Source organism: Malus domestica, chromosome 03 (assembly GCF_042453785.1).
Source record: "Malus domestica chromosome 03, GDT2T_hap1".
Taxonomy (NCBI): Eukaryota; Viridiplantae; Streptophyta; class Magnoliopsida; order Rosales; family Rosaceae; genus Malus; species Malus domestica.
This window is the reverse complement of record NC_091663.1, coordinates 15,350,963-15,361,840: the sequence shown is the minus strand read 5'-3', so window position 1 is coordinate 15,361,840 and position 10,878 is coordinate 15,350,963. Positions and strand designations below refer to the sequence as shown.

Sequence of the window (10,878 nt, the reverse complement as noted above, 5' to 3'; positions counted from 1 at the left end):
GGTTGGTGCTATTTTGGGCTTATGGGCCTTCGCCCTCCACACAACATTCCAGCCCGTTTATTTTGGGCTTTGCCCTTTTTTTTACCCTCTGATGGGGTTATACAGATGTCTCTGAAAGAAAAGAAAAATAAATTACATCATTCAAAAATAAATCCGACCCTCTGCTCAATGGGTCACGCCCATAATTCCCTTTTCTATATGCCATCACCACCGCAATTATGTCTGCTTTATCTTCTTTTGCTTTGTGCTTTTGCTTTCTGTCTCTCCACCTGGCAGACAAAAGGAATCGTGATAGAATTAATAGGAAGCTTATCTTTTGCTTTTCTTGATCTCCTCGCTCCTTGCTTTTGCTTTCTGTATTCCTTTTCTCTTTTCCCTTTTGCAGATGGCAGACAAAGATTGATAATAGAGTTAATAATGAGAAAAAAAATTTATCTTCTTCCTGTTTTCCACTAGTGCTCGTGGCATTTGCAGGAGGTGGGATCCCTGCCCTTGTTGCATTGGCCATGTCTGTGAGCCATAGGGAGAAACCAGAGGTGCCTGCATGCTTGGTGGTGCCGCTGAAAATGGTGGTGCCTGCTGAACAGGACCTGGTGGAGCACTAACTGCTGGAGTGCCTAGCATAGAGTGCATGGTTGGCATTCGAGGAGGACCTGTTGAAGACACGGTCGTATGATATGCTGCTTGAATTGGAGGGACCGTGGAAGTTGTTACTTCATTAACACTGGGTGCACCAAACAGGATTATCTGCTGAGCAAGCATTGCATATCCATGAACTGTTGGATAACCCTGATCACCAGGAATGGTTTGACCTAGTTGTTCATAAGGATAAGAAGAAGTAGTAACCGTCCCTGGAAGTCCATATATTTGAAAATATTACTGACCCGCATAGGGGCTGTAAACACCCTATGAATAAGCGTACTCAGGTCCATATGTTGCATACCCACATGGAGGATAAACTAATCCTTGTTGATAGTTGTAAGAAAGAGGCTGCTGGTAGCCATATCCTCCAGTGCAAGCCCCACAGATAGCTTGCATGCCTCCAATGTATGGAGAAGCTCGTCTTGGATGTCCATAAGGCATAGGCGGCCTGGGCCGCCGGAGTGAAGCCAAATTGCAATTGGCGCGCCTACCATCGATAATCGGAGTTGGATCAGCATAAGCCCGAGCAACAACCTCTAATTCGCGGAAAGTCACCTAAACCAAAGCCATAGCCTTTGGATCGGTTGGATCAGCCGATGTTTTTATCAGTAATAATGACGACCTCGAGAAACTGGCCGAACTGGTCGAAATAGCGGCCTATGGCATCGTTGTGCGTCTCCCAGGCGAAGCCCCCAACAAAGACCTTGGTGTCCCCAAAAAGGGAATTGGAATCCAGACGAACTGGAACTCGACCCAGAACTCATTGAATTTTGAAGTGAGGTAAGGGAAAATCAGGGAATGCTCAATTTTGTAGGAAAGAATGAATAAAGAAAACCGACATGACAAGGGAAAACACCGCCGTTCTTGGCCTTGATAGCTCAAAGCCCTCGTTTGTGGTACATCATGGACCTCGAGTGTTTCCCAATCCCTCTTATCAGATCTGGGTTTTCGGTAGAGTCCTCTGCTTCGGCACCATCGCTGACACGCGGAGGTGAAGGTACGCTCTCTCTCTCTCTTCAATCATTCGTTTGCCGTCTTTGATAGGCGCGGCTACAAAACACCCTAGGGAAGAAGGTTGGGGTTGATCTGGACCGTTGGTTTCGAATCAGTTGTCACAGAGATGTTTATATGGAAATGGCATCACGGGTCAGTTGTCACAAAGAGAGAGAGAGAGATCTGATGAGTGTTTGAGATTTGGATCTTTTCTGTTTCTGGGTTTTTGCAAATTTACGGCAGAGGTGAAAAAATGAAAGAGAACCGACACAACTTTTTGTATCAATTCCCATAGACGACGCCAAATGTTGATGCACAAAACCGGAGGTCTTGGAACAATATAAATCTGACTGTGAATCTGCAAGAAAGTAAATAACACAAGATGTATCGTGGTTCACCCCAATGTTTGGGCTACGTCCACACTAATTATTGTATTTCTCTGAGAGGTGAGGGGAGTGAGGGAGAGAGCTTCTGAGGGTGAGAGAGCTCTTCCCATGGCCTAAGAATTGGCCTCTCCTAATTGTGAGGGTGATGAGTCCTTTTATAGAATAAGGGCTCCTCACTTATTACATATTTGCCCCTTTCTTTATTACATAATTACATTTAAGTCCCCCGAGTATTTGTACGAGATCTAAATACAGAGACCCTAAGTATGGTATAAACATAAGTAAACACAGAAAAAAGTTAAGGAGTGAAATGATTGCCTTGCTCACATTTTAGTAAAGGCAGAAAACTCACGAATCAAAATAATATTTCTTATTCTTTGTAAGTAAACATGCCCTTAAATTTATCAAGAGATCATGACATAAGAGAATGAAATGATATGCTTATCTTAAGAGCATCCCCAAAGAGGGGCTCTATACAAAGCTAAAAAAGTGGTAGATATAGCCCAATTTAGAGTTCTAAAGAATCTTTCACTCTAAAAAATAATCTCTCCAATGAGGGGGCAATATACCTTTCAAGCTCTATATATTTATTTTTGTAGTGATTTGATTACGTGGTAAATTTATTTTTGTCTTAACTTTTCTTAAGTTGATTTTTGGACATGTTATTTTAAATTTTTTTATGAACTTATTTGATTGGCAGATTCTCCAAAATCAAACAAGATAAAATTTCATTTCATAACAACCATTGGATTGGATTATCTTTTTCAATTTAGTTATGTTGTTTGTTTATGTTTTCAGTTTAGGTCTCTAAACTACCAATGTTAAATTTCATCACTTTTTTATGAACTTTTCAACCTAGAAATTTAATCACAAGGCACAACATTTTTCTCTTAGTCAATCACACACAAAAAATAGCCGTTGTTTGTTTATGTTTTTATAATCAAACAACCGATTGAAAAATAAACCTTTAAAATCATAAATGGTTAAAAAATAAACCATTAAAAATCATATTTTGAAATTGAAAATGAGACTGACATATTTCTAAACTTAAAAAAAAAACAAAAAAAAAGAAGACTAGGCCCCCAATTTGGTGTAGATCCTCCTGCTTTTTGGGGCAAGAAGTAGTCAAATGTTTTGCTACTCGATAATGAAGTTGCTAGTCCATGTGATGGATGTTGCCCTATTTTCCAGCCCTTTGAGAATGAAAAGTTTTACTAGAATTATAAATATAGTAGCCTCAAGGAGAATCAAACCTTCATTGGAAATGCTCTAAGTTATTTGAAAGCTTCCCTCCATGGCTGTCAGGTCGTCATCAACCACAATCATTGCTTAGTCTAACTTTAAATGTCCCCCTACAATTTTGTTAGAAACTAACAAGTGAACTCAAAAACTAAACACTCAATTTTTTGGTTATCATTTCATGCATGACTCAAGTTTTGTAAGTTGTACGTTTCATGTTACCAATAACGGAATGGAAGAATTTATTTTTTAATTAGTATCGGATTCAATCTCAACCATTGATTATAATTTTTAATGTAAATTAATGAATTAAAAATGAGTGTTACAATGTATGTTAAAAATGTCTCTCGATTCTAATCCAATGTATCGTAATATGTTCTTAATATCGATATGTAGATAAGACATTAAGCTTCTTGATTCAGCTTCTTTGAAATGGGAGGGTAACAATCATGCCATATCAAAAATGTGCTTCATCTAACTTGGTTGCATTGCAAGGAAGTTGTAATTGTGATGATTGGGGAAACATTTATTAACTAAATTTAATTCTCTGATTTAGTACACCGTACCTTTAACTTTCCGTGTTAATGATATGAAAATATATACAATTTTTTATCCATTGCATCATTAACAGGACCATATATAAAAATATCTACAAATTTCTGTCCGTTGCATCTTTTGACATAAAATACGTTCTTTTATAAAAGTGGGTATAAAAAAAGCTAGGCTCAAAAAAATGTTTGGTAAAAACTTGAAAACAGCTTATTTTCACAGTTTTTGATGAAAAAAATCTGAAAACGTGAAGCAGCAAAAATGAACTTATTCTCAATGCACAGCAAAAGCAATTTTTTTTCAAAACACAGTATAGCAAACCAAGCCGAAAAGTGATAGGAGCATATTTATGCGACTTAGTTAGCTTGTTTTCTTGCATTTTCATAGTTAGTTTCTACTTATTATAGTGTTTTAAGTTATTTTTGTGTGTTTGTAGGTCCATATGACAAAGTTGGCAAGAAAGTGCAATTTGGAGCATTTTGAGGCAGTTTTGGGCACCAAATGGATAGCTTATGAATGGAGCAAGATGGTTGGACGAATTTGAAGTTCAAGAGGTTAGGAATGTGCTGAAAAGAGTGAAGAAATAAATCCAAGTCAAGGAAGATAAGAAATCAGCTCAAAAGAAGGAACATTATCTAAAACCTTATCCAACCTTATCTTATCTTATCCTATCATAATCCTATCCTAACTTAATTCCAGCTGCATGAGGGATTTATTTTCAAATTAGGACACATTAAAATAGGTTTCTAGAAGCCCTTATCCACTCCTACAAAGGTGCCGAACCTTATCCCTTGTAGGAATCAGCCACAAAACAACCTTTCTAGAAGGCCTTATCCCTTGTCCTACAAATCTGGCTCCTGGACCCTTTCTAGAAGCTCTAGAACCTGCAATCATTTTCCCTTAGGATTGTGCAATTCTTTTCCCTTCAGATTTTGGTTATCCCTAGTCCTTTTCCTTCATGAATTGTGCCAAATACACATTCCTTTTCTTCAGAAATTCGTGGGTTTCCCTAGCCCTATAAATACAAACCTTTGAGCAGCAATTAATCTACCACCCTCTACCACAATTCACTACATCATTCACCATACATCCCTTTTGTGCCGTGAGTATTGCAAGGAGAAAGAAGATGAGCCTTTGTGCCGTGCCTATGCCCAAGTCTTTGGGAGTGCTGGAGCGTTCTTAGGTGTTTTCCATCTTTTACATTCAATGTTCAATTTAAGTTATCTTTGTTTATTTGCGAACATGAGGAACTAATTTCTTTATAGCTAGAGGTGAATTCGAAGCCATGATCATATGTTTTATATGAATTGATTTCATCCAATTATTGTTTCATGAATCATGAATGTGGTTTGCTTATCTGTTTTATTAAGAACTTGTTCTTGTATGTTGATTAAGGTGGCCAACTTAGTTTGCATGCATGAATTTGATGCTAGAGTATAAGGGAATTTCACCTAATCGTTATGAACTTATATTCATGAGTAGTAAAAGTTGCTAGTCACGATTGTGTTAAGTAAATCCTAGGCAAGAGTAACTTGCTTTTCATAGTTATGAATGCCTCGTCAATACTTATGGTTTCCATCGAACTTAATGATCTTTGTTAAGTGTTTCTATCATGCGTATTCCATAGTTAGGGAACTTGATAAAGAATAATTTGGTTGTGATGCGTTTTCCATTCAATTCAATGAATTTAGGGAAATCTGAGAATTAATTAGTTCAATACAATTAATTTGGGGTATTGTTATTCATGGTTTGTCGAAAGAATAATTGGAAATCGATTCGTATGCATATGTCATGTGTGGAGAATGAACCCTCTAACTAGTCTTTCACCATTCTATTTCATCAATTTCGTGTCTTCTTACGTTTGTTTTACAAGTTTCTGTTTTTAAGTTTTAATTTCGTCAAAACAAAATCCCTTTTTCTTAAGTCTTGTTTTTAGAGTCAAAACCTTTTTGCTTTTAGTCTTTTGAGTCAAGTTAAGTCTTATTTTCGTCCAAATCACTTGTTAGGTCTAGAATTGAGTCAATTTCATCTAGTTTTGCTGTTTTGAGTGTTTTAAGTTAGTTTTGAGTCTATAGAGTCTAGTTTAGTATTTTTGAGTCTTATTTGTGTTGATTAGCATCCCTAGTTAATCCCCGGTCTAGAATGATCCCTACTTGCTTAATACTACAATTGTCATCAATAGGGTTTAATTTGTGTGTCAAGTTAATTTTCACATCAAATTTTGGCGCCGTTGCCGGGGATTAGCAAAATTGCTAATCTCCCTTTGTTTCTATTCGTGTCTTTTATTTTTGATATTTGATTTAGTTTTATTTCATTGATTTCAGGTACTAGAGAAGTAAGACATGGCAATTGCTAATCTTCAAGCTCAAATGGCAAATCTTACTTCTCAGTTAACACAATATATCGAAAGGACCACAAGGCAAATTGTCCCTACATTTGGTGCGTCTTATAGGCAAGAATATCAAACAAATCAACTTCCACAAAGAGGTTGGGAGAATATCAATACTTGGGGTTATCAAGATCATAATCAATCAGGGAACAATTTGTTTTCCAACATGTACAATTCAGATTGGAGTGATCATTCAAACTCTATGTGGTGGGAATCTCAACAAGTTCAACACGAAGGATATTGGCAGCCATATGAGGAGTTCAATTCGAGACCTGCGCAGCCACCACAACCTCATATACAATATGCCCAAACAAACTCAGGTTCATCATTAGATAATGATACACTTCTTCAATTATTGGCAGCCATATAAGGAGTTCTATACAACGCCTATGCAGCCACCACAGCTTACCCCGCAACAATTCCAATCGAAATCAAGTATGTCCATGGATAATGATAAAATTCTTGATGTACTAACTTCTTTGACACAGGGCTTACAAAACCAAGCTAAAAAGATGAGCGAATTAAAAAATCAACTTGGAGAGATCACAGAATTTGTGGGGCAAATTCAAGAACAAAATGAACTCTCCAATTCAACCGTTGTGAATCCAAGGGGAGGATTTGAATCCGTCAAGGCCATTACGTTAAAAAGTGGAAAAGAAGTTGGAATGGACCCCCAACCTTCAAACTCTGCCCAAACGGAGGACGACAAGCTGCAACAAGAGGAGGATGTCCAACACACACCCACGGCAAGGAAGGAAACAACCTTGCTGTGCACTCCTACACTTCCTAATCCATCCAATCTGTCTACCACAGGTAAGAAAGGTTCTAATTCTATTAATTCTAACCCCATTCCACCAAATGCACCTTTCCCTAGCAGATTCATGCAAACATAGAAGGAAGAAGGTGAAAAAGACCTCCTTGAAACATTCAGAAAAGTACAGTCAATATTCCCCTTCTTGATGCTATAAAGCAAATCCCGAAGTACGCTAAGTTTTTTAAGAAACTTTGTACAACAAGGAAACGGATTCGGGAGAAAGAGGTGGTACATGTGGGTGAGAATGTCTCTGCAATGTTGCAAAGAAAGCTGCCAACTAAATGCAAAGATCCAGGTAGTTTCACTATCCCTTGTCTAATTGGTAATACAAGGTTTGAACATGCCATGCTAGATTTAGGTGCATTAATTAATGTCATGTCATATTCTGTTTATGCATCTATGAATCTAGGAGAGCTTAAAAATGATGGTGTTATTATTCAATTAGCCAATCGATCTAACACCTACCCGAAAGGAGTTTTGGAAGATGTTTTGGTGCAGGTAGACCACTTGATTTTTCCTGTAGATTTTTATGTGCTTGACATGGAGGATTCAGCCCATTCTCCACCATCGTCAATCTTACTTGGACGACATTTCATGAAAACAGCTCAAACAAAGATTGATGTGGCCAAGGGAGCATTAACAATGGTTTTTGGGGGTGATATGATTAACTTTAAAATTCCTGAATCTCTTGAGAATTCTAATGATGTTCGTTCTTGTTTTGCCATTGATGTAATAAAAGATGTAGGGCATGAAAATTTAGCACCAATTAAGAAGGATGAATTTCGAACCACCAAAGAAGAGGGAATTGGAGTGGAGCACAAAGAACACGCCATTAACCTCAAAATGCACAATTTGGCCGAGAGCACCATTGAAGAATCTGTTGACAGTCATGCCACTTCATTGTAACACATTGGTGAGCCATCTAGTCTGATTTCAATTCCCATTTCCACTAATAGGTTGTTACGTTCTCTGGTCCATGTCCCCAATCGAATTCAAGGTGGTGTGACACTTTACATTGACTTTAGGATGCTCAACGCCCCAATCAGGAATGATTACTATCCCCTTCCATTTATAGAGCCAATGTATGAGTATTTTGAGGAGCATGTCGTGAAGGACATACCCCTCCATGCCGTGGGGCATATTCAAGCTTAACTGGAGGTATCGTCTGGCTGGAAGACGTTAAAGCAAGCGCTTCTTGGGAGGCAACTCATGCAAATAAAGAAGACCTAGGAAGCTTCGGCATCACAACCAAATTTGCGTTCCTAAACCCTACTCTTTATTGCTTTTACTTTGCCATATTTGTCATGTTTGCTAGTTATGTTATTTGCTTGTTTTTGTGTGAGTCTATGCTTCAAACATTGAGGACAATGTTTGGTTTAAGTGTAGGGGGTAAACAAAGTGTTTTTGTTGAAAAATTCGTAGGATTTTACCACCTAACATTTCAAAGGTTGTTTTTCATTGTTTTTGAGTGTTTTTAGTATGTTTTGATGTGTCTTTATGTGGCTTTAAAAGGAAATACGAAAATTCAAGAAAAAATTCGAAAAAGTTTTGAAAAACCCAAAAAGAGTCGTTTTAAAGTTGTTTTTATGTGTTTGTGTCTTAGGGTACCTTCCCACATAATGATGAAGATTTGGTTTTTAATTGCATGACTGTTAAAGAACGTTACAAACATGGATGGAAGTTTGATATACTCTGTGGTTTATGCTTGGTTATAGTTATAGTTTACGAATTCACATGTAATCACAAAGGAAAAATCAGTTTTTGTAACATGCTTGAAGGAAGGAACTGAAACTAACGCTACAACCATGAGAGACTTGAGCCTAAACTTTGTTTGGAGAGTTATTAATCTGTGATTTCTTGTTTTCTAAAGTCGTTGCATGATCTCATTATTCTTTGCTTGGTTGCTACTTAGAATGCGTTTTATCACTTTAGTTCCAAATACTAGAACTCATGCCCGTTTCATTCAAAGCTTTAAAATTGAGTGCATAACATATAACAAGATGAAATTGTTTAGTAGTTACCACCAAAGCCAAAAAGCCTTCATCCCATGCATTTGTTTTGTAGTTTAACCCATTTGAGCCTTATTTAGCCATTTTCTGTGTTTGCCACATTATCCTTACCTAGCCTAGATTAGGACTACCCATACCCTTGTTCTTAAAGGATAGTGAAGCATGACTTAGACGGAATTCCTTTTGATCAAATATATTGCAGAAAAACAAGTGTGGGGGAAGGGATTTTTGTGTGTGTGTGTGTGTGTGCCAAAGTCTTAAAAGAGGCACGGGTAGAAAAGAAAAAGAAAAAGAAAAAAAAAATTCGTGGAAAATAGAAAGAAAAAAAAAGAAAATTGTGAAAAGAATAAAGAAGAGTTGAAAAATATGTGAAAAAGAGCTCTAAAGTGTTGGTTGTTGAAAAAAGGGTCCAAAAAGCTTGAATTTGACCCTAAGTGTTGCATGAATCTTCCCTTGTGTTTAAAAGTTGATTTCTGCATTCTAAAGTGAATTCTAAGTTGATTTCATAACTTTGCTTGCTATCGCTTTAAGAACCTTTGTTTATCTTTAACCTTTCTTTGTTAGCCAATACCCTTAGCCCCATTACAACCCTTAGACTTTTATCTTGGTTGTTGTGTGTTTCAATATGTGGAGTTTGGGATTGGTATGAGCATATGGTGTCACTGGTTCTTGCGTCTAAGTAGTAGCATTCCATTCATGAGATCATAACTGAGCATGCTTAATAACTCCAGAAAATGCTTTCTTTGTTATACATATATGTGAGTGTTCGTCTACATATTTATATCAATCTTCTCACATATAACTAGTGTAGGGTGTGTAGTCAAAAAATCTGAGTGAAAATTGAGTGCCTATCTAGTAAGGAATTGAGAGAATTCTCTAAAGCATGTTACTACATTCAAAATGTTGTTTTAATTGATTAAATGTGAGCTAGTGAATGGTGACTATGATTAAGTATGTGCTCGAGGGTAAGGATAACTAAAATCTATGTAAGTAGTGATTTTTAATGTGTCATGTTTCATTGGAAATTCCTGAGACAAACGTTGGAAGGTTTAGGTTATGTTTTGTTTGTTTTGTTTCCTTTGTTTTGCTCGAGTACTAGCAAAAGCTAAGTGTGGGGGAATTTGATAGGAGCATATTTATGCGACTTAGTTAGCTTGTTTTCTTGCATTTTCATAGTTAGTTTCTACTTATTATAGTGTTTTAAGTTACTTTCGTGTGTTTGTAGGTCCATATGACAAAGTTGGCAAGAAAGTGCAATTTGGAGAATTTTGAGGTAGTTTTGGGCACCAAATGGATAACTTATGAATGGAGCAAGATGGTTGGACGAATTTGAAGTTCAAGAGGCTAGGAATGTGCTGAAAAGAGTGAAGAAATAAATCCAAGTCAAAGAAGATAAGAAATCAGCTCAAAAGAAGGAACATTATCTAAAACCTTATCCAACCTTATCTTATCTTATCCTATCATAATCCTATCCTAACTTAATTCTAGCTGCATGTGGGATTTATTTTCAAATTAGGACACATTAAAATAGGTTTCTAGAAGCCCTTATCCACTCCTACAAAGGTGCCGAACCTTATCCTTTGTTTTTCTAGGAATCAGCCACAAAACAACCTTTCTAGAAGGCCTTATCCCTTGTCTTACAAATCTGGCGCTTGGACCCTTTCTAGAAGCTTTAGAACCTGCAATCCTTTTCCCTTAGGATTGTGCAATCCTTTTCCCTTCAGATTTTGGTTATCCCTAGTCCTTTTCCTTCATGAATTGTGCCAAATACACATTCATTTCCTTCAGAAATTCGTGGGTTTCCCTAGCCCTATAAATACAAACCTTTGAGCAGCAATTAATCCACCACCCTCTACC

At 37.1% G+C, this 10,878-nt stretch overlaps 1 pseudogene; it reads right to left on the bottom strand.

Moving 5' to 3' along the window:
* Positions 1 to 411: 411 nt before the first annotated feature.
* On the bottom strand, positions 412 to 1,406 carry LOC103424656 (uncharacterized; annotated as a pseudogene).
* Between the last annotated feature and the right edge of the window lie 9,472 nt (positions 1,407 to 10,878).